General features: G+C 36.7%; 1 long non-coding RNA gene and 2 pseudogenes across 1 annotated transcript; 1 reads left to right on the top strand and 2 right to left on the bottom strand.

Moving 5' to 3' along the window:
• Positions 1 to 1,616: 1,616 nt before the first annotated feature.
• Positions 1,617 to 3,189, bottom strand: LOC122334194. Its single transcript, XR_006248726.1, has 4 exons — positions 3,074 to 3,189; positions 2,470 to 2,529; positions 2,167 to 2,211; positions 1,617 to 1,996 (listed from the first exon to the last, which is right to left on the bottom strand). It is a non-coding gene; the product is annotated as an uncharacterized LOC122334194 (long non-coding RNA).
• A 3,374-nt stretch (positions 3,190 to 6,563) lies between these two features.
• Positions 6,564 to 11,191, bottom strand: LOC122334193 (annotated as a pseudogene).
• A 3,063-nt stretch (positions 11,192 to 14,254) lies between these two features.
• LOC122334190 lies at positions 14,255 to 18,927 on the top strand (annotated as a pseudogene).
• The last annotated feature ends 488 nt before the right edge of the window (positions 18,928 to 19,415 follow it).

The raw sequence follows: 19,415 nt of genomic DNA, 5'->3' as shown, positions 1-19,415 counted from the left end.
TTTTCGCAGTATCTCAGGCATGAAGCAACATTTTAAAAATGTGCGTCTGAAATGAATTTAATTTCCTTTATAATATGCATTTATTTTTACCTATTTTTTCAATGACTCCTAAACGATTCGTTCAATGATTCATTTCTCCACACACCACCTCCGTCTTGATTGGTCGATTTCATTTAATGCAGCGTTTGTTAGCTTTTAACGCTCTAAAAGAGGCACCTAGTGGCTAAATGATTAGCTTTTTCATTCAGACCAATTCGAAAAGACCAACAAGTGTTTCATGTTGACGTCAACATGAAACGGCTTGGGACTTATGTTAAAAAACAACTTTTTTTTCGACTCTTTCTTTTGAGAGACGATAACTTTATACACAGTGCACTTTCAGATTTAAAACTGTGTTACACACTGCACGAAAGATCATTTTCAAAACAACACTGGACTGGACTGAAACTTCAAGGAAAACTTGCATGTCCTCCCTGTGCCGATCATTTCTTAAGAACACTGCACTCAGTGAGGACATTGTTGCTTTTACAGTGAAAGCCAGATTACAAGTTCGTCCTACTGGACTTAACCTTTCTATCTGGTCTCAACAGCACAGGTTCCTCACGGTGTGCATCGCACTAAAGAACAGATCTTGAACAGCTGTAATGCTTATAAGGGAACGTACATAGCACCCCACCACAGAATAGTGGACCTTATAGTGAAAGATATATCTAACCATTTATCACCTCAGTAAGAATATATAAGCATTCTTGAGTAAAGACATCTATATTTCAGATCAAATATCAACCACTTCTCAATACTATTTCATTAGTATTACTACATATAACACATGATGTACATAAAAAGAATGGCATCTACGCTAATATTAGTCTGTTTCTTTCTTATTCTCTTTCTCGATTCATAAGAGATCAGAAGACACACACACTAAGTCATTTACACTATCTGACACAGCTGTGTTTAAAATTGAACTGGAAGTTAAGTGCTGGGCGTCCGGTCAGAGGAGAACTGGTCTCAACTGAGTCTGGTTTCTCCCAAGGTTTTTTTTTTCTATTCTGTATGGATGGGGTTCTGGTTCCTCTGGCTTGCTTTGTTGGGGACACTTAACTTCTAGAGATTATCGTTGATTTTATTACAGAGACCTCTGCACTTAATAAAAATGAAGTGCTTAATCTTGTCATTTTACATTACTATCAATCTATTCTCCTGTTTGATACTGTGCTTTGACACAATCTATATTGTTAAAAGTGCTATATAAATAAAAAGTGATTGAAGAAAACGAGATGGGCCACTATTCACAAAATATTTGATCTCACACACAGTAAGAGTTTAGCTGAGTATTCTCCTATTAAAACCTATTCACAAACCTGCTAAAGACAAACCTACGATTGACAGAGGATCACATGTGTAATAACCAATCACATTACAGCTATTACAGATGCTGTTTATACACACCATAGAAATAAATAATAAGTTCTGTAAGCTTAATCCACCTTTTGCAAACAGTAAGTGACTTTTTACTCTAAAATAAACTATAAAAACGATTGTTTCGTGTAAAACATATTGCCGGCAACAGCTATTTAGGATACTTTGTGTCTTGGTGCGTAGTGATTTAAGAGTCCTCTTCAGTTCTCCTAATGTTTCACAGATTTAGGAGCTAGTTTTAGTGCTAAAACAATTGTGAAATACTCTTAGGAGTCTCTTAATTTTAATACTTTTAAAATTAGGAGTCCGAAATAGGACTAACACTTTCACTCTCTTAAGACTCTCCTAAATCAGGAAATTATAAGATACTTTTAGTTTTGTGGCTCTGGTCCACACTAACATCCATTAATATGCTGTTTTGCTGTAGTTATCTTATACATTTTTATATACAATTAAACTGGTTCTATTCTACAGAGAGGAAGAATATACTTGCCTGTTCTGAGGTCCTGCGAACTGCTTTCAGGACACTTTGCACTTGAACCAGATTGTTCATTACTACGCTTTCTTTTAGTACCTATCAGAAAACAGAATTTATCACATTTGTAACACACACACACACACATATATATATATATATATATATATATATATATATATATATATATATATATATATATATATATATATATATATATACGCTTATTTTTACAGAATCAGGCATCAACGTTAGAAAACATTTCCTACCATGACTAGCCATTGTGGGGTAAAGGATTGTGGGCTGAATGATGCCTAGAAAAAAAAAAATTTAGAAATTAAAAAATAAAATAAATAAATAAACATATATATATCATATCTGTGTGCTGTATGTGTCACAGTGTTGTTGTTTTCAGGTCCCATGTTGACGGTGTCATGTATGTTCAGATGTTCAGTTCATTTGCTTTAAAGGTCATGTTAGTTTGATGTCAGTTTGTGCTCGTCTTTAGTAGTGTTTGTACTAGGTGTGGTTTACTTTATTTGCCTGTCTGTCCAGCAGCCTGAGGCAGGTACCTTTCCTTGTTTGTGAATGATTAAAGATGTTAAAGTTATATTCTCGTCGAGCGCTCCTTCCTGGGAGGGCAAAGGAGGGTTGTGGTGATAAATAAGGTCATGTCACACAACAAACATATCGTCATTGTAAAACATCTGCTGTGTTTGTGTTAGTGCCACCTCTTCAATAATGAAATGTATTAGTCTTGTTTATTTTCCTGTGATGATTATTCATATTTTACATGGGAAAAAATGAGAAAAGGTGATGTATTTCATTGCTCTATTTACACCTCCAGAGATCACACGTCAAGGTCTACTTCTAATTGAATTCACTCTTAGTCCTTGTATAACCTATTGTTTACTATGTTATATTTTGGTTATTACATCTGATGGATTATGTTTCATACATTTAGGCTAAAACATACAGTCTGCACATCGATTCTTCTTCTGATCTGATCTGTCACATTGTATGGCAACACATCACACTACAATTTAGGTAGCAAAAGAAAACATATTTTTATGCATGAATATACATAAAAGGCAAAAGGGTATGTCCTTCAAGGACATTATTAAATATAACAAATACAACAGTTAACCATGAAGCACAACAAAAATAAGTACTTACTCAAACTTCCTCTGAGGTATTTGGTTATACTTTACTCAAAGCAAAGCAATCAAAGGTTTTCAGGATTGGTTTGAATGCTGCTAGCGAGGTATAAAAGCCCTGAGGGTGGAGTTAGGGTTACACCACTTCCTGTGATTCTAGTCAAAACAGGTTTGAATACCAGAATGAAGCCAAGTACTTTAGATTGTGTATGTCTCTTTCTGTATGTTATTGATCAGTCAAATGACAGGAATAAGGAACTAGACCGCACAAAGCAAGCCGCATGTCAAACACTTTGAATTTTCTTTTAATTTGGATTGTATTTACCGCAGTAAAATTACATTATATAGTTTAAAACTATATTTTTGGTACAAAAACCAATCAATCTGCTTCAGTGATAACCCCCTGAAGGCGTAACGGTTAGTTTTTTGTTGCAGTACTTTCCTGTATGGACGAGGCTTTGAAATGTAACAACTACAAACAGTTGGTAAACACTTCAGAATACGGTTCCATCATTAATAAATAACTACACAAGAACACATGATTAATGCAATATTAGCGCTCTAGTAACTACTACTGTAATGAGGAGTCAGAAGCGTTTGGATCCATTCACGAGCTCTTTAATGAGAATAGTCAAACAGGCAAGGTTCGCAACAATAGCTGAGATAACAGGGCAGGTAGAGTCGAAAACAGAGTCAGGCAATGGTCGAGGCAGGCAGACAGAATCAGAGTCCAGGTACAGGCAATAGGTCAACGGGTAGACAGCAAACAATCGGCAAACCAAAAACACAGAAAGACACCAACAGAACAACCGCTCAGCATTACCAGCCAGAGCAAGGATAAGACTCGCAAGGGAGTACGATCTGGTAGCAGCTTATATAGTAGTCTAATGGGGTACACCTGGGCAAGTAATCAGGGCTGGGAAATGGCATGATGGGAAATGGAGTTCTGAGGACTACTATTCTGGGAGGGTTCCTCTGGAGCCACAGAGGCGTGGTTCATGACAACTACCAAGTAACAAGAAACTCTGATTATTGAGTTAGTAATAGTACTTAGTCGAATGTGGTAGTTCACTATTAGCTAACTAGTAACTGTCATTTTTTCATTCCTCCCAAGAACTACTAAGAGTTACAGGATACAGGTTTATAATTAATATGAATAATATATGATGTAGAATTAATTCTAAAGTGAAGGTCATGGTAACCTCAAGTATAACCAAATACCTCAGAGGAAGTTACTAATTATTAGGATCAGTATTTTAAAGGGAAGGTTATGATAACTCACTAGTAATGACTGAAATCTTGGTAAGCTTTTGCAGGTTTTGTGAAGTATTGAATAGTAGTTATTCAGGTGAATCTTTCTAAAGGAATTACTCTTTTATGGATCAGTATTCTAAAGTGAAGATTGTGGTAACTCTCTGGAAATTACTAAAGTCTGACCTTTGAGGTATTAGTTTTTGCTCTATGCTAGATTTAAATCATTACTAGTAGGTACTATGATCTTCATTTTAGAATATGGATCCAAATAATTAGTAGTTTCTTCAGAAAGATGTAGTAACACTTGAGTCGTTATACACAGAATCTATCTATGGATCACTTCACTTCAGAATACTGGAAGGATTTGGTAATACTTGAGTCATTACTAGTGTGTTAGCACCATCTTATTAACAATTTTGGAATTAGTTATTGCACACAATTGCTTTGTTAGCCCCTGTGTGACTTTTCTAAATAATAGTGCACATGTATTTAAATGTCTGAAACCTTAAATCAGCATTATATAACGATATATTTACACCCTTTCCATCCTCTGCCCTCCTGCTGAACGTTTCTTTGTGAAAGTGAAAGTGCATGCTCGTGAGCATCAGCAACTGCTAACAATTAAAATGATTACCAGAGTTTGGTGGCGTCTTAACTTTAACTTGACTTTAAAGGGAAAAAAAAGGTAATGTTAGTGGCAGCGTTTAGAAACATTAAACATGCACAATCACTCACATAAATATATCAAGACAACACTTACTGTACCTCTCAGAACAAAGCATTAGATTTACATAAAAGAAAGCAATCATGGATTTTAATGCTTAAAAGATTTCATGTCAAGACAGGATATGATTAACTGACACAAAGCTAGTCTGACGTTCAATATATTTCACATCTCATCCATGTCATACTTTTGATTTTATTCAGTTAAGAATATTCAGACATTTCAGCAAAGCAGTTAAGTCATACTTCACTTATACATTTACATTTATGTCTGACTCAAAATATCTATGTAGTTGTCTTACAAATGGTGAAAATAAAATACGTTCAGACATTTTGCAGCTAAACATAAGGAATTGTTCAAATTGTACATCTGCAATAAAACAAAGCTTAAATTTATAAAGAAAGCTTAAATAACGTATACAAGATTAACAAAAAAAAAAGGGTTTTGCTTGCAAATTCTGACCTAAACAAAACATGTAAGATGAATGCGTGTCATTTTAACACTAAAACGTACTCCCCTCACTTCCACTCTTAAACACATTATATAAATATAAATCACAATAAGAATTATGAAACATTATTTCCTCCAATTTGCCTAGGAGAGCACAAGTGATATTTTCTGTAATATTAGGTCAATGAACACGTCTAAAGGTATTGTGTATAGATTTTTTTATATGAAATTTGAATGTCCAAAAGTTCCAAAACATGAATTCATGACATTTCAAATCAACGTAAAGCAGAGACACAACGGAGAAGATGACTTTAGCTGTCAGTGTTCCCTCTATGCCTGAGTTCAACAAACATTTACACAATTTATGTACATATTATGGACAAATGATCAATGAAGATGTCAGTGTACACCATGATGAAACACACACACCTTCTCTGTCCTTTCAATGCTACTGAAGAGTGTGTCGGGGCTTGCATTATTTGGGATGTTATGCTTTAATGCCGACATCCTGCTAATTTATCTGCGCTGTTTAAGAAAGGTGTCTTTCGGGTTAGAGTACAACATATTTATGTCTTTCTACTGAATGTTTAATACCAAGTAGGTTTTAAATTTGGTATCGCATACTATTATAGTTTTATACTTAATTATTTTTTTCTAATGAAGATTGTAATAAAAAAAACAGTCAAACCAAAAATTATTCAGACACCAAACATAATTCTTTATATATTTTTACTAGTGGGTGCAGGACACTTATCAGTCCACACTTTGTTTTGCTTTAACTGCTAATGAGATCTTTTTCCACCACAGAATGAACAAAATTAAGAATTGCTTAATTAGTATTAGCTAAATTAGTATTATTTATTTGTGTACCAAATTTAACAGCTGATAACCAAATAGTGAACCAGTCCTCTGTGTGAGTTTTAATGGCATTATTAACTTTTTTAACTAACCATGCATAAACATTGTTTTCTCAAAAACACAAGCATGTACTTTCAGGGTGTTCTCATATTATTGAAGCCCAGTTTTTACTAAATATGGTTATCAGAATTTAGCCATTATTATCGGTTTTTTAAACAAGACCACAAGACCTGTCAAAACCAGGGCCCCAGAACCTCAGAGGGTTAACTCAAAGTTCTTCTCATATTTTAATACCATTTTTTTAACTATAGTGAATAAACCATGACACAATGGGAGAATTTGTGAAGGTGTCTGGATAATTCTTGATTTGGCTATGTATGTTTTTGTTTTTTTTTGCTATTGTGAAACGTTGCTGACATTTGGTTCCCCGTGTGAATGATGTCCAAACACCTCGTGGAGGCAGGGGTCCGTGTCTTTCTACAGCCGCATCAGACAGCTATTAGTGTTTTTGATGTACGTTAGTCTACACGTATTTTAATACTTGGTTCATGGGATCAGTGCTCTGAGACTCCGCAGGCCCTGCTGTGTTTGTGATGATGCTGACGGGTCTAGCGTAGAAGGAACACTGAAGGGTTCACTGGGGTCACATCAGCACGTCCAGGTCGTCGCAGTGGTCCTCCTCCTCAGTCACTCTGAGAGACAGCACCTCCTCGTTCAGGAACAGGCCGCTCAGTCTCTCCTTGCGAGCCTGTCTCTGCTCTTTCAGCTGACGCTTGCGCAAGGCCTTCTGCTGCAGCTTCCTCTGCTTGGAGCGTTTCTGGAAAACACCACAGCCAACAGTCAGTGCCTCAGTCCAGCTTAAACCTTCCTAAACTAGTTTTCTAGTTTTTAACTTTCCAGATGCCGCCGCCCATTCCCTTTCATTAGACAGACACAGAGAGAGATCAACTGAAGCAGTTATTAGCATGTGGAGTATTAGCATGACCATAAGACCCCTTTGTTAATGGCACCATTGATATGTTTGAAAACATCTTAAAGGAATATGATTGTTTTAAATAAATTCTGTCAGTGCATAAGTGAAGCTGACAGTGTTAGTCAGTCTCTCTCGTCTCACCAGTTTCTTCTGAATGCCTTTTAGAATTTTAGTTAGACTTCTTGTCATTCTAGTGAGAATTTACTGTGCTGTGTGTTTGAGACGGAGACGGATCACTGCGCTGTGGTTTCTTAGAGCACCTTGGAGTCTCTCGTATCCTTTCGGCGGCAGAGGCCAGGTTTCATCACTGTGAGCACGGCTGATGCTGGATGCGGTGGAGGCGCTGCTGCTGCTGGCGCTGCTCGACATGCTGGCGCTACTGCTGCTATGAGCGCTGACGCTGCTTGCCATGCTCCTCTTCACGCTGCGCTGCCGTGGGCCATGCTCACGGATGTAGCTCCTCACCTGCAGCAATTGGAGACACCAAATCAATCACTGGAAAACACAGCTTTTGCACAGTTTCAAAGTTCACCTCTTCAAATTTAAGTCCCACGATGCAAACAGAATCCACATTTTTGATACCTTATGTTATGAGTTTCTTTCTCAGTTCTTCTCTGTTAACACTTAAGGTAAGTGTAATACCTTGCAGTTAAAAGGAATGCCCACTTACCACAAGTTGATGTGGTTCTTTAGGGTCAAAATTAAGTCTATCACATACTTCGATTAAAATTTCTCAACGTTACGCTGTCAAAATCAGTTCTGTTTACAGCAAGCCGTTGAATGCTAATGCTCCTCTGTGGGGTGATGAACAGACTATAAAATCTGTGACAGCAAACATCCAAAAAGGGCTATTATTTTGTGGTATCTTTTAGAATATGTTTTAAAAAGTTGTGTAACATATTACACGCAGTTTGCTAATAACAGGGCAATGCTGTAATGTATGAGAAGGTATTGAGTGTAATTTATCACCTGTTTGAGTTTTTCGTCTGTGAGGCAGTTGAGCTCGATGATGAATTCACTGTCTGTTGGCAGAATCTGTGCACTCGGGTCGATTATTTTTATGATGTCAAGCTGCTCCCGAAGTCCCATCTCTGTGCTTACTTTTCGACTTAAATATTCAATATATTCCACCTGAAAAACAAAAAGCATCAAAATGAGCTCACACAGACAACAAAAGACTTCACTGCAATGAAACTAAACAACAAGTAAATGCTGTGAGACTGCTTCCTTTTCCTTTTCATCCATCATAAAGCAGTCAAAGTTTCACTAAGTAAAGTGATAGAAGTGAATGTATTCAGACCTGTTCATCATTTGTCATGGCGCTCCAGGGCAGCTCGTCCAGGTTTCAAAAGGTTTGTTTTTTCTTTTGGTGGCGAGACAGGGTGAACTGGGCACGCTGGGAATGATGTCGGAGAGAACGTCGCTGCCGCTGGCGATATCACTTCCGGGTAACTGGAAAAGAGATTAAACGTAATACACTTGATCATCACGATCAGAGGTGACAAAACATTATCCGTATTATCATGGTACTTTAAAAGTGGGCTGGAATTATTCAAAAAGCTCAGAGACAAATCCCTTTACCAGGTTTTATATCTAAAATCAGCAAACAATAAAAATTACTTTTTGTTTACCTTAACACTAAAACAATAACATCACCAATGCTGGCTAATCAACATGACTGACGACAGTTTATCTAATAGCATGTACAAAAGGTTTCATAAAATAGTAAATGTCATATTTCAGGTTTCAAACACAGAGATGTGCACGAGTAAAAGTGCACAAAAGCAGTGTCTTTCATGCACAACTTGAACAAACTTAAACAGGTAATGCTGTCAGTTATGTGGATATTAGCAATACCATTAACAATCACTAATATGGCTTATCTGTTAACGCATAATCTTCATATTATTTGAAGTGCACTAGCACTTTCTTTCTTTCTCCCGAGCATTTTCACTTAAAATGTGACACGGTAAAAACCAACAGTGGGGAATCTGATCATGCTTTATCATCAAACTGGTAAAGGTTCCATCTCTAATCTACAGTCCATCAAACAGCTTGAGCCGAGTGATCCCCAGCTGACCGCTCACCTGCCACTCGAACTCGCTGTCAGACCAGTCCCAGTAAGTGCTGATGGAGGAGGACACGTCGCTGCAGACGCTGCCCTCGGGGAACAGGTCGAAGGAGGCCAGCTCCTGCTCATCCAGCAGCGAGTAGCAGTCGTCCTGATCGCCCACAGACACGGAGGAGAAGAGCTCCTCACTGCACTCGGAGCTGGCCACGCTGGTGCCACACGAGGTCAGGTTCCACCTAAAACCACACACAGATCACTGTCCAGCAGCACAGACCTCCCCACACACACACACACACACACACACACACACACACACACACACCACACCACTGCGTGCTTCATCAGAGCCAGCCAGGCAGAATAAGCATGATGACAGCAAGGTTATTATATTTCAGCTACAACTAGTCACTAGTCCAGCTAATCACAACACTGCATATGCAATAACACATGATTTATATATAAATCATCAGTTTGTTGTTTTACATAAATCACAAAATAAATCAACATAGGACCTTTAATGTTAATCACATGGTAAAAACAAGTAGGTAATCACTCACTGCTTGATTCAACTGCTTTTGGAGCAATTTCTTTCAATTGATTTTTACACTTTATTATTAGTTTTTCTTACTTGAATGCTTATAATTTAGAGGCAAATTCTTTTTTTTCCTTCAAGTAGGTAATAGTTTCTAGGTTTCTTTCTAACACTTATTTTTGCATCTGTGATTTTGCTTTGGAACCTTCAGAAAACTTTCAATCAGTTATTCTCTAAATTGACTTCAAACTGGTGCGGCTCAGTCATTTTTTCGTCCAATTCCAACAAACCGTACATCATTTGAAAGGCACTTTAATAGAGTTAAGTGAATAAGCAGACCTGCTGCTGTGGAAGCGGTGAAGCGGGTCTGTCCGGTGACACGAGGACAGCTGACAGCCGAAGTCACTGACGTCCAGCGTGGCATCTTCACTGAAGTTCCCTCTCTGAGACAGCAGCGGGAACGGCTCTTCTGGAGCCAGGAACTTCTCGTAGACGTCCTCAGACATCTGGAAGCTGCACACAACAGACCGCATCAGAACGACCTGTTCCTGTACCTGGAAAACCTCTCTCTCTCTCTCTTTACTTTTAAACTGTGGGAAAAGGTGTTTTTATGGCACAAGGTATCTAAAGTAGTTAGTAATGGAGTTTCATTCTCTCCAATGCTGAAATTGGCCTGAAATCTTCATTATTTGTGACACTGACCTTTGCTAATTTCAAACTTGTTTTTCACCATTAAACAAAAAATGGATCAAATAACAGCAAAACTTATTTTTGCACTATTTGTATATAGAATGCATCCATTACACATTGTTAAAGATTGTAAATGTGCTTGCCATAACCGTAAAACTAAAAATAAATCCCACTGGCTGCTAATTAATACATTTAAATAATGGAATATTTGATGTGGATGTTGTGTCAGCCCAATAATTGATTAGATACAATACTGATAATAAAGCCAAAGATGTTATGTAAGAAACAGTACTAGTCATTAATAACACAGTAACATGTTTGTAACAAAATAGCCAACAATAATTTTATACCAAAATCATTATGATATTAGGTAATGGTCGTGTTTTATAAAAAAAAAAAAAATATTTCCTACCATTGCAATATAATATATATAAAGCACATATGACACCTACATTCGAGCCTTTATTCTATAAAATCCGTGCTAAAGAGAGAAGAGTGAGGGCCTCATGTAAACAGACAGCAGGCCTGGACCTCTTCATCTGATCCCACTAAAGCTCACGATCTGTTGAAGAATCAGTAACCCACGTCGTTCACTTAATCGGAACATAATACATAACGTAAACGTTACTGATATTTCTTTTGTTTATTCCTTATTTTAGTAGCTCGGATCTACTGACAGCAGCGATTAGCGATTAGCGATTAGTAAACTCGTGGCCGAACCCGTTGAACGGCTGTCTGCGCGCGCTAATCACCGAGGAGCTGTCATATTAGCGTCTATGTTTCACACATACCTGTCTTCTGATCTGTTTTAGGGTTTATTTTTGAGCAGCGAAAACATCGGCTCTCAATCTCCTTCCGCTGCTGACGTCAACGCCCCAGCTGACGTCTTCTCTTCTTCTGTGGTTTTGTGGCGCGTCACGTGACTGCGCGCAGTTTGCCATCTATCGCGAGATGCTTCTTCCTTATTATTATTATTATTATTATTATTATTATTATTATTATTATTCAATAACAAATATTCATCCAATTCAACTTTAAACAAAGGTTTACTGGCTCTAAACCTCCATTGTCTTTGTTTATGAATGTGAATGTAATATTTTCCTGTATTTTCATTTGAACAGTCATACAATCCAAAGAAAACATCTTTAAAACAAAAATAAAAGTCACTCACAAAATAAGATGTGAAAATAAATGAATCACAGAAAACTGCAGTTCACTTCAATATCAGACTTCTTTTTCAAAAGTGGGGCAACATTTATAACATCAGTTTAAAAGCTATCTCCTTTATTTTATTGATAAGGAGATACTTCTGAGGCAAAGTCCATACTTTCTCCCAAGATATATATTCTCCACAATATTATTCCAGTATGTAATTACATAAGGAATCGTTGTTATCTCTTTCTGGAAGAGAGCTCTGATTTTATAGTTATTTCTTAGTTGGTCTACAGAAAAGCACCCATTTCCAGTCATTGAGTCAGTTAAAGACAGAGTACATGGCCAGGGGAAAGTCTGCTTTGTGAGTTAAAGAGCTAAAAACTACAAAGAGTGTTTTCAAACCAGATTTATTCTCATACAGAATATTCAGATTATTCCATAAATAATATCGGTGCGGAGGAAAGGTATGCTTGTATAAGAGGGACCATACAAAGAGCATCTGCTTATGAAAATGAGAAGGATCTTGGAAACATGATCATTACAAAGCAGTAGAAAATTCACCAACTTTAGAGAAAATATAGTTGAAGATAAACATACTCAGGTTATTTTAAAAGTGTTGTTTAAGGTAGTAAAGTCTAAGAAATCAAATCAAAAATGAGTCGTATTCATTAAAACTGATGTAATATAATATAATGAGTTACATTTTTCACAAAAGAGCTGCATCGAGACAGTCCTTCGGCTTTAGAGCACAATTTTCACTATTAAAGGGTCAAAATTGAGCTACTTTTTCTTGTTTTCTGGTCTTTATTAATTAAAATTCCTAAGTCTGTTATATATATATAGAAGGAACATCACGGCGTTTAATAGACATTCATTCACATTTGCTGATATTTAGACAGAAAAGGACTCAATCAATCTCAAAGGATTCATTCATTCAAAGGCATCACTCAGAAATAAAGTCGTGTCGTCAGCTAACTGGCTAATAATACTTTGTATAGCTTGTACTTTACTTTAAATTGAGAGGCAGGTACAAATACATATAGAGATATAGGACAGCCTTGTCTTACTCCACCTGACAAACTGAATCTTGACAAGTTTATTTTAATATTATTGTTATTATTGTTTCTGTATAATATCCTGATAGCTTCACACTAATAATCTCCAAACCCAGGTTTAATAAGAGCTTGAAATATAAATGTATGCTCCAGGGAATCAAAAGCTTTGTAAAAGTCTAAAAAAAAAGCAGGAAACTGTTATTAGTGACGAGATGGTCATGATCTAGGAGAAGACTACTCTTCTATTATTTGTAATGTGATAGTGCTTCATCAATAATTGCGTTCAGAACATCTTTCATTGTTTCATTTCAACTAAAGCTATGGTTTTAGAAGGTTCTTTAAGAAGGTGATCCCGCTGTATTGGGTTTGGTTTCAGGGAGATGATCTCTGGTGTCATGCTTGCAGGAAGTCTTATACAGACCATCACTACCTGGACTTTTATTTTTTAAACTCTTAATTGCCAGTAGAATTTCTGACTGAGATATCACCATCACAAGCTTCTTTATCTTCAAATAAAATATTTATTTTGATTAATAGAATCAAAGAAGGGTTTGGCTCAAATATCAGATTATCTTGATCTATACAAGTTATTCTTAAATTTGGAGCCAAATGCAGATACTGTTTAATTTTGGCCAGTTGATCTTATCTCTATCTTGTGCTGTGTGTTTAAGGAGATCGCTTCTTTTGTTTCTTTGCTTGAAAAAGTGAAGTTCTTAGGACTGGAGCAGACTTACAGCAGGACTGGCTAAGAAACAACAATAATCCAGCAAAGAAGCAAATCACAATGAATAATTGTCCAAGCCTGCCTAAATACCGGGAGTCGATCACAGACCTCTGAAATCAGCTGATGAATGCACATGTTACTGTTACAGCTCCTCCATCTGTTTTTAAAGCAGTCTTGTCTGGATAAACAAAATGACGTCTATGGTTGAAACGCTCTATAACTGGATCCCGTGGGAATCCCATCAAACGCTCTCCTTGTGTTCAGAATAAACTGCATCGCAACATTTTTTCTCCTTATACCAGGTCTATTATATCATGAACCCATTTAATTAATTGGGTTTTACAACATCTGGAATAAGAGATATCCTGAAATCAAACACTGTCTATGAGAGAAAGAAACCTGATGTGGAGCTGTGTTTGTATTTACAACACATTATTAGGACAGACTGTTAAGAAAACATATAAACTTCAGAGAAATGATTCATAGTTTCAGATGAATGATTGAACTGAAGAGTGCAACGCATGTAGAGATGCCTTGTCTTGAGATATACTGAAGTACACCGGAAACAAAATGATGAGGAGTAGTATTCAAATAAATTCAGACTAGAAATAAGGTCAAAGGCTATTGAGCAGATTTCATAAGCATATTGGGGCTGAGGTTATTGTTCTTTCTCTCCAGCAGGAGGCGCAGCGCCACTGAGTCCGCCGCCGGAGAACAGCGTAGAAGAAGAGCGCTGTGACGTCAGGAGGAGGCTCAGGACAAGATGGCGGACTCCGTGAGTTTGTTTGGAGGAAGAGTTCCTGCAGAAGTGGAGCAGCTGGCCAAGCATCTAAAGAGTCTGGACAGAGACACGTTCACACAGATGCTGAGCGGTCAGCCCACTAACCTGCAGCTTTTATTAAATATTGGGGAATAGAAGGCACTTTCATACAAGCTGTTTGCGTAATGTTTACAAGCGTTTAGGAGTTTTTTTTAAAAAAAGCAGTGTTGTTGTTGTTGTTGTTGATGAAACCATGGTAATGCAGAAGAAACATTACTTTCTTTTCACTGCTCACATAATCCGCGATTGCAGAAAAAAATATGACTGAACATTGGTGAAGCAACAAAATACAAACTGATATTGTTTGTACTGATACAAATCTCTTCAGAAGAGTTTACCTTTTCTTCAATTCATTTTCATAAAATAATTTGTTGCTGCTCAATATAATGTTCATTTCAACGTTACAGAAAAAAGTAATGGTTCTGAAAGTGTTTTACACTGACTGAAAAATTAACAAGAGTTTAATATGGTTTACTCTGTTTAAAATAAAATAATCTGTATAAATAACAAGTTTTTATCTTTAGGGAAGACAGACAGTTTAAAGGGTTAGTTCATCCAAAAATGAAAATGAGTTTTTAGTGTTTTAGTCGCTTTGAAGCACATCCTAAGTGTATGTGACTTTCTTTCTTTTTTCTGACGAATCCAAATATTAAAAACTTTCCAGATCCTCCAAGCCTTTCCATGAAGATAAACCGGTGTTTGTTGTATAGACTTCAAATAAAACACCCTCGTCTGTAATAAAACATCCCGCTGACTGAAGTTAAACATAAGGCGCTTTGTGTAATTAATGAATTAGAAGCACAAAGCAAGGCTTGGTAAAGAAAGAGGAGACTGGTTTTCTTTTGCTAAACTAAGAAGCATTGTTTTGTTTGCTCCTACATTTCCCATAGAGTTTCATTTTTGGGTGAACAACCCTTCAATAAATAATGTAAAGCATTAATGAGATCAATGAGAATAAGCAAATTGTCATACAAAAAAGTTTTGTGTAAAAAAAAAAGATGTAATGACTCAGGGGAAGGTGTTGCCTGTGTTCATCCATCTCCGTGTGATCTTCTGTCCTGTCACAGCCGTGCTGAAGGCCGTGGACGGTCTGGACTGCTGTGAGACTGTGAGACTGATCTCAGAGAGCAGCGTGATCTCAGAAGACAGCTTTAACCACGCCGTGGCTGGGCTGTATGCTCTTCTCAAAGAAGCTCTGTGTCTGCCGTCTCTAAGACAAGAGGTTAAAAGCTTTCTCACATCAGACCTTTGACTCTGAGACAGAAGCGCTTTATAAAGGTTCATCACTGGAAATTCTTGAAAAGCTGAGTTTTTGTGCCATCTGATGGCTGAAAGTAGTCAAACGCACCCTATTCCTGTCATTTATCAGATGCATGAATAAATTATTTGTTCTTTTGATCAGGCTTTTAAAGTGTATATAAAAATCAATCTTCATGCATTGATTATCAGATTAGTTCATAATGATTTAGTTATTCATTTCTAAGACTGTGTGACTTTTCTCATGATAGCTGTAAGTCTAAGTCTCCAGAACTAATCTGAATTCTCTTTCAGGTTTTTAACGAGATCTGCGAGCGCTTCTGTAGGGAAGGTTTTTTTGGCGTTTTTCAAAGACTTAATCATTTATTAGGTGTAACAATTTGCATATCATGTATTGAACGATTCATGGTCACTATCCCTTCTTAGTGGAGACTTTAGAGTGAACAGAGCATGTGTTTCTTCATTTCCTTGCTATCTTCAGCTGGGATGTTCCCATGACAACGGGATTTGATGTCAGTAAAGTCTGTTGCAAATATACAAACATTTTATATTTGAAAATGTTTTTAAAAGATGCTAATATATAAAAACTAATGACTGACAAGTGCATTCTAAATAAAGTCTCCACTGAGAAGGGGTTAGGGATGATCACTATGGTTTGGAAAATGACCGTGAGCCATACAATACACACCTTGTTACTCCTCTTATCATTTATAAATCAGATGATGGTGATATGTGTCCCCAGGGTCCCTGAGGAGTTCATTGCAGACATGTCCAGTGCTGTGTTTGGAAACAGGTATGATTCAAGCCTCCTTTCTGCCGTCTGTGATCCTGTACATCAGCTCATTTCTCAGTGCTTCTGCAGACAAACCTCTGTGAATATCAGCGGCACACATCAAGGCCCGACCCTGCCGAAGATCCAGGACTTTAAATGGAGAGTCGATGTTGCCATTTCCACAAGGTACACTATTAATGATCGATTTATATAGACACATGCTGATCTCTGAATTCGAATGTCTTCCTTTTTTTGCTCTTTTTGCTGCTTATCAAGCTAGTGGATTAGAGCAGGATTTCTTTCAGGAGTCTTTAAAAAGCCTTACATTGTACAAGAACCAAGAACGCTGTACCGAGATCAGTCTTGTTACCCATTCCTTTAGTTTGGTAACAGCCCAAATGCAAGGATTTGATAATAAAAGAAAAATGTCTTAACGGTATTTAAAACGTAAACTTAGTGGCATAGATTAATTTACTTCTGTGAACTGACCACACAGAAAATGAAGAATATCAAAAAACGTCATTGTTATTGATAAAATCACAAAAAATGATTACAGATATATTTTATTTTTGTCAATATTGCACACCCCTAATTTAACTGAGTTCATAATTTATTGATAATAAATTGTTAAAGATTCATATAATAATAATATTTTCTTTAAAAAGGCTGTAAAATGTATCATTTTATAAAGCTTTTGTTTTTGTGAACATTTGCATATAAATTGTAAATGATGCTTTATACAGTAAACGGTGTAATATGGCACTGTAGACACTGTCCTACCCCGCTCATGTGGTATTATGTTCATTCGTTCAAGTTGGTGTGGGACTATTCTTCAGCCTTGTGAAACCAGGGGGAAATCTTAAAAGTGCTCAAGGGCTCATTTGCTGCGTTAGTAAATAGTAATGCAGTTAGTTTGCATAAATACAATTTTCTTCATAAAATACACCAGGGTTCCTTAAAAAAAATCCCAGGGTTCTCCAACCTTCTGATGTTGACTGAGGACAAATTTTTCCCCAAAATAGAAAATAAAGAGAGAGAGAGAGCTTGTGAATGCTGTTTATTTGTTCAGCAGGTAACCTTTCAGATGTTAACTAGTAAGCAGTTTATTAGCTTCCCAAGTAATTGTCTTATTTTTCCAGTTAAATCATTCATTTATGAATGTAATTTAATTCCATTGGTTTCCTTTCCCTTTTGCTCCCAGCATTTTTAGCTGTATGTTAACAGCTGTTTTTTCTGCTTTTGTCTTACCGTGTTATTTTAATTAATTATCTAAATTATGAACCCAGCAGTTTGTAGTGCAGACTGTTTAATTGACGTTATTCTCCTTATTTCTCTACCAGAAGGTCAGCAACCAGAAGTCTCACGCATCAAAAGAAAACCGCTTCAATTCTTTATCAATGAATACCGTAGAGCGGGCTGTCAAGCTCGGTCCTGCAGAGTTTAGACACTCCTGATCCAGCTGATCACGTTCTTCAGACATAGTATATGTGTTTTAGCAGGACACCGCCCTCCAGGACCGAGTTTGGACACCCCTGCCGTAGAGTAAAGCTCATGAAAGCAATGATATGCTTGATCACTCCACAAACACAAACTCAAGCTTGTCTTGATCTCCTGTAGTTACACTGAGTTGTGCAGCTGTGTGTATTTCATGAGCATCATATGATTGATCATTAGTGATGTTTGTGTGGTTTTTAGCTCGCTGTCTCGAGCTTTGCAGCCCTCTATTCTCATGCAGATGAAACTGTCTGATGGTCAAGTGCATCAATTTGAGGTAATCTTTATTTAATTCAATTTGATTTCAAAGTATATAGTAATAACTGAGATGTGTAGTAGACATTCAGATCCCAGTTTAGCTGGTATTTACAGATTTCAAAAAACAAGAGCCTATATTTTCAGCAGCTTTGTTTTTTTATTGAAAAGCTGCTGTAAAAAAGAATAGTTAAGTTTTACTTCAAGCTTTGTATCATTTTCTGATTAATAACACTTGATGCTTTTATAGTTTGAATGTTTTAGTAGACCTGCCCATTTTCTGTATTCTGTTACTTTTGCAAAAAGTACACAAATCATTAAGTATTCAAGTACGCTCTTACTGTTTCTGACACACATATGTAGGTCTTGTGCTTTGCACAAATAAAAAATGTTGGCCTAAAAATATACAATCCATTCATGTACCATCGTCTTGTCCATTGCCCAGAAGTAGCACAAGTCTTCTGAACTCTTCTAGCTCTCTTTTCTTCTTTTCTTCTTTCTTCTAGGTTCCAGTTGGCAAGTTCCAGGAACTTCGTTACAATGTTTCGCTAATTCTAAAGGAAATGAATGATATAGAGAAGAGGAGTATTCTCAAAATACAAGACTGAAGAGATCATATTATCATATTCTGTTGTAAGACAATATATCAGATTTTTTTTATTTGGATTATAATTTTCTAATATTTGGTATTAATTGCACTGAATTCATTATTAACCGTTTGTTTCTGTTGTACTTGGTCTGCCAAGCTGAAGTCTTGTCAACACATTTTTGTTGTAAAAATAAATGTCTGTTGCCTTTTTTTCTCAAGATCAGTGGTTTTGCGTCTGTTTAATCCTTGTAGCGTGCTGCAGTAGAGACGTTTTGTGGTAAGTGTATGATTGCTCTGCATGCGGTTGAGTCACGTCTGTGATGTGAGAAAACTGGGGGTGTTTTGGCTCAGCTAATGTTCAGCTAATGTTATGTACAGCAGTCTGAGAAATCACCATGTTAAAACAAAGCCTTGTTCAAAGAAGAGCTAAGACGTGAGAAGGAAAGTAAAGAGAGACAACTTTAAGACCTCAAGCGATTTTTTTTTTTTTGTGGCTCATTCAGTAAAATATCGAGCAATGAAAGAATGTCTTTTAAATAGTTGTATTCAATTAATTAAAAAAAGCAGCTCTAAATTCATTAAACGTTATCGATATTGTAGATTTCATGGGTTTTTTTTTGAAGGGGCTGAGTTTTAGTTAGAGCTGCTGACTTTCATTCTCATAAAACTACGGTGTAACCACAGTTCA

The sequence above is a fragment of the Puntigrus tetrazona genome, unplaced genomic scaffold, assembly GCF_018831695.1.
Source record: "Puntigrus tetrazona isolate hp1 unplaced genomic scaffold, ASM1883169v1 S000000498, whole genome shotgun sequence".
NCBI lineage: Eukaryota > Metazoa > Chordata > Actinopteri > Cypriniformes > Cyprinidae > Puntigrus > Puntigrus tetrazona.
The sequence above is the reverse complement of the archived record's forward strand: the minus strand, read 5'-3'. Positions and strand labels throughout refer to the sequence as shown.